Source organism: Scylla paramamosain, chromosome 15 (assembly GCF_035594125.1).
Source record: "Scylla paramamosain isolate STU-SP2022 chromosome 15, ASM3559412v1, whole genome shotgun sequence".
Taxonomy (NCBI): Eukaryota; Metazoa; Arthropoda; class Malacostraca; order Decapoda; family Portunidae; genus Scylla; species Scylla paramamosain.
Window position 1 is genome coordinate 5067755 of NC_087165.1, and position 5757 is coordinate 5073511.

The window sequence follows — 5757 nt, forward strand, 5'->3', positions numbered from 1 at the left end:
CATGTACCGTATATAAATGGATTGTTATCATTACATTTACTGTTATCAAAAATATTACTGTTTTCATTATTATAGTCTTCGGAATATAAATGAACGATAGCTGTAAAATTTTCCAAGATATAATAGTGACGACTATGACAATGATCATTATCACGATGATGACGATGATAAACATCACTACTACCACCACCACCACTACCAGTAACAATTTAACTACAGTAACAACAGCAGCAATAACAACAATATAATAATAATAATAAAAATAATAATAATGATAATAATAATAATAATAATAATAATAATAATATTAATAATAATAATAATAATAATAAAAATACTACTTCTACTACTACTACTACTACTAATAATAATAATAATAATAATAATGATAATAACAATAATAATAATAATAATACGAAGAAGAAGAAGAAGAACAACAACAACAACAACAACAACAACAACAACACCAAGTATGCTAACATGAATAATAAACCACTCAAAAATACACACACACACACACACACACACACACACACACACACACACACACACACTCACACAAGCGATCATCGAAGAAGCACAACACCGTGGAAAGCCGCCGAATAGAAGTGAATGACTCAAGTGTTTTAGTGGGCTTCATAAAAACCGGAGTCGCCCAGAATATGAGGGCACGCTAGGACTAGAAACAGTAGCTTTACAGTATGTTGGAGTTATCAGGCTTAAGGAGAAAAAAAAATAGTAATAACGTGTGCAATGAGTGCGTGAAGATGTAAGGTATCTTTAGAGAAGATGTTCTGGGACTGAAAATTTCCTATGCGTAGTTTCTAACAAAAGATCAACCTGCCAGCGCAGAAAGATGCGAGCGGCCTAGCGAGCAAGGAGGCTCCCGTAGCCTCTCCTTGTGTTCTTGTGGAGTATGACGTCTGCGTGGCTCCCGCTGCAAGCTCAGTCACGTGCATGAAACCGTGCAAGGATTTCAGACAAAGCCTCAACACAACGTGCTGATTTCAAGTATTAATGTAATTTTCATGATTTCATTATGATATATTTCTTATAAAATATACAGTAACTATACGAGTACATCGTACATCTTATCCCATCGAATAAACATGATGGATGTGTACGGTACAGTGATGGTGGGCCACGTGGATACTGACCATGCCTTCCAAAAAAGTTGTTGCTTCTGGTGCAGACATTCAGGCAGCAGCCGCCCACGCCTAACGGGTTCAGACCCGTGTCTCGTGAGAGGTGTTGCCACCTTAGCAAATTTGATCCCCCCAAGGTGAGATAACATGTCCTTGACTGGCAACCGGGTAAACACACTGCTGGGTCGGGGCAAGGCGTGCCTGGAGGATGCAACGCCACCTCCCCTTGGGGAGGACTTGAGAGGCGATGATTCGGGCACCGCTGCAGGGTGAACACAGTCGCCTGTGAGCTTGTGCAAGTTAATACCTACGCCAGACGTTTGTAAAACGATTGGCCTGTTCTTTCTTCAGAAAGAATGAAGGATGATATCAGTCATAAATTTCTGTTATTTTCTTGAGAAGCGCTGACACAAGCTAAAGCGTCCTGACGATTTGTAGTGATCATTAACAATCTCCGGTGGTACACTTCCCGGGGCTTACAATTGCAAAGGAAGCGCCGCACATAACAAGATTCGCTCTTATTGAATGGAATGTACGAGTAAAACATGAAGAGTGTCTATGTGGGTATGACAATCGGTGCATAGCATCACTCGCTGCGTCAGGATCCTGCACCTTGGCTCCCTTCAACCTTCGGCAGCTTGGCAAGTGATTTGCTTTTTTTCCTTTTTTGCTCTCTAAAAATGTAAGGGATTGAGGACTAACGAAACGTTTACTTATCCTCATAATACAAAACTATAAGATAAATTATGAAGGTTAGGTTAGAGTTCATATCAAATGTATTTATCAATAGAAAATGACATTCACTGATATCAATGAAAAATCAAATGCAGCACATTACAAGCTGCCAGTGAACTTGGGAGAGCTTAGAAGCATTACTTTTCTCCTTCCTCGCTGAAGGTCACCGCCACACTGGCGCTCCGGTGGCCCATTGTTTTTCTCCTGTTCCCTCCTAGACGCCCAATTTTTGCCGAGCTCCCGGCCACACGAAACGTGTCAGTGGGCGAGAGCGCACACACACACACACACACACACACACACACATAACAACAACAACAACAACAACAACAACAACAACAACAACAACAATAATAATAACAATAATAATAATAATAATAATAATGTGCATGCACCGAGGCTTCCACCCCAAGAACATAGACCCACGCTGTCACTCTCACGACATCAGCAACACAACAGTAACAACAACAAGTGCTAAGTTACAAGAGGCGTCATCACCACTACTTCACTCTGAGGGAAAAGGTAAAGAGCGGCGGTGACGTACGGCATCCACGGGTCTGACGCGCTCATTCACAAAATACTCGTACAGTCACACGCGCCTGCCTAGTTTTACCGGATCCTGGCCAACCACGGCGTCATGTACCACGGCACTGTTTCATGATCATTCTTCAAAGGACCGGGAAGTGAAAGGATATCAGATTACTTGATCCCAACTTTTCTCTTTCAAGTGTGCGAGGTACCAGGACACAAGATGTGGTCGCTGATCCGCAATACATAGAAAATATGCTATGCACACCAAAGACAAACGAGTATCAATGAACATGACAAACTACAGCGACGAATCATAGAACTTATTAAATAGGAATTATAGTGCTTGTAATATATATATATATATATATATATATATATATATATATATAATATATATATATATATATATATATATATATATATATATATATATATATATATATATATATATATATATATATATATATATATATATATATATATATATATATATATATATATATATATATATATATATATATATATATATATATATATATATATATATATATATATATATATATATATATATATATATTGTGTGTGTGTGTGTGTGTGTGTGTGTGTGTGTGTGTGCTTCACTTCAGTATTAGTTGTACACAAGTCACCCTGAGGACTCGGGAGTTTCATAAGAGTACTCCAGATGGCACTGGCGTGAGGAAGCGTGGAGATGCATGAGGTTCACTGACCCTGTAAGGACAGTCTGACGTCACCACCTGAGGGCTAGAAAGAGACCATGTTATCAGATACCTTTGTCGGTGCAGAGAGAGAGAGAGAGAGAGAGAGAGAGAGAGAGAGAGAGAGAGAGAGAGAGAGAGAGAGAGAGAGAGAGAGAGAGAGAGAGAGAGAGAGAGAGAGAGAGAGAGAGAGAGAGAGAGAGAGAGAGAGAGAGAGAGAGAGAGAGAGAGAGAGAGAGAGATTTTCTGAACAAATATTGAAGTTGTACCTTACAAAAACTAGGAAGGTCAATGCCAAGTTTAGCTCTATTGTTTGGGAAAAGGTGTAATTTACGTAACGGCACCGAGGTCTTCCTCTGTACCTGGACAGAGGAGCTGAGCAGGGAGAGACGGATGTAAAGTGACATACACACATAACACAGTGGTGGTTGCAGTGCATACGATACAATACTAATAGAATCACAGGAAAATAGGAAATACTTGTCAGAGAAAGGGGAGAGGGAAAGTCGCAGTACTCTCGCTTGAGTATTTCAGTGCCAGTGAGGCGGTGACTGTTTTTTATGTTGAGTACTGCCGCTGTCTCGGGTCTATTATGGTGGAGGTAAGTTTAACCCACCTACGGTTAGAATGATGGTGATGGGTGACTACCTTCGTCAAGATATAAAAAAATATGTAATTACCTAACTAGGTGTGTAGGCTTACCATTAATTAGGAGTCTCCACTGTTGCTGTTTTTATTTCCGTGATTAAAGTGGCATCACTTCGTTTCCTGAACCACAGGCAGTTCTGCTGAAAATTAACCAGTACCGAGTCCTCCCCGCCGCTGACCAGAGGAGCGGCAGGCCTGAGTGTACAGGGGAGGCTCGTGACCTCTGTCTGGATTTTAGTTACCTAAATTCCGGCACGAAATCCTTCAAAAACTTTTGTTGCTTTTCGAACGAGAACAGTTGCTGTGGTGACTCCACGGATGGGACTGTTCTCATTTTGCCCCGCGACTAGAACGCAATAGAAGCAAAGAACTAAAAAAAAAAAAATAATAAAAAAAAATCCAGCCCGCCAAACTAAATATTGTTGCCATGAGTGTGAATTTACGTCAGAGTGACGCAAAACTGATACTTGAATCAATTTCCCCAACATAAAACGCTGCGTGCCTCCCGAGGTGAGCAACACACTCTAGGCATCCCCGGCGGCCACCGCGCCACTGCACGGTGCTCCCGAAGGATAGCCTGTTAACTTGCTTGATTTGCATGAAATAATAAGGCATATATTCTTTGCATATATATATATATATATATATATATATATATATATATATATATATATATATATATATATATATATATATATATATATATATATATATATATATATATATATATATATATTTAATTACTGGTACTAGCGACGTGTGTGTGTGTGTGTGTGTGTGTGTGTGTGTGTGTGTGTGTGTGTGTGTGTGTGTGTGTGTGTGTGTGTGTGTGTATGTGTGTGCTCATACGTTCCACACTTTTAGGCACGTAAAAAAAAAAAAAAATATCAGGTAGCCGCCAGGAACTAGTACCAACAGGATAAAGAAAAAAAAACATATAAGGTCTAGCAACGAACTCCCCATTCTGAGAGAAAAGTACGTCAAGAATTGAATCATCAGACGTCACTCAGCTTTGGGAAGAGAACATTCGAGTTCAGAGATGTAAGAGTTAAAAGGCTATTACTTGGCAAGTAAAGAAGTGAATGTCATATAATGTTGCATTGAAATGTTAAAGGAAAGACTGGACAGAAATAGCATAGAGGCGTAGGTGCAACATAATACCAAAGGTAGTGACGCACGTATCATGCATAGAAATGCAAAAGAAAAGAAAAGAAAAGAGGAGCAGAATATTGCTAAAGGTATATAAGAAAAAAAAACATGAAAAAAGGTTTTCAGCGATAAAATATCATAAATAGATAAATGATTAATAAATTTCAAGGGGCATCTGCTCCTTTTGACAGATAAAACCATTTTCATGAAATATATTTATCTGCACATGTATGCGAGAAATGGGTGCATTACTGCTGCCTTAACTTAATCGCTGTGTGTGTGTGTGTGTGTGTGTGTGTGTGTGTGTGTGTGTGTGTGTGTGTGTGAGAGAGAGAGAGAGAGAGAGAGAGAGAGAGAGAGAGAGAGAGAGAGAGAGAGAGAGAGAGAGAGAGAGAGAGAGAGAGAGAGAGAGAGAGAGAGAGAGAGAGAGAGAGAGAGAGAGAGACGAGAGGGGGAGGGTGTCACACAGTGGCAACATGGAGAGGCCACACTTAAGAACATTAGAAAATGTGGGAAGCTGCAAGAAGTCATCAGGCCTACATGTGGCAGTACCTGTACGAAACATATCTACCTATTTCTACCTATCATCCCCGTCCATAAATTTATCTAATCTTCATTTAAAGCTTCCTAATGACTCAGCACTAGCAACCTGATGTTTTAGTACATTCCATTCATCTACCAGTCTATTTGAGAACCAATTTCTTCCTATTTCTTTTCTGAACTCATATTTTTTCAAGCTTGTTCTATCCTGATTACTGATCCTGAGAATTATGGCGAGAGAAATAAAGGAACAATAGATATATGGGAAATTTGTTACATGGCACTGAACTATG

At 39.5% G+C, this 5757-nt stretch overlaps 1 long non-coding RNA gene across 1 annotated transcript in view; it reads right to left on the minus strand.

Annotated features, from left to right (window-relative positions):
• Positions 1-2999: 2999 nt before the first annotated feature.
• The window catches only part of LOC135107301 (uncharacterized), a 34097-nt gene continuing 31339 nt past the window's right edge, over positions 3000-5757 (minus strand). Inside the window, exon 3 of the long non-coding RNA XR_010271689.1 lies at positions 3000-3173. This is a non-coding gene — a long non-coding RNA (uncharacterized LOC135107301). The remainder of the gene's footprint in view (positions 3174-5757) is intronic.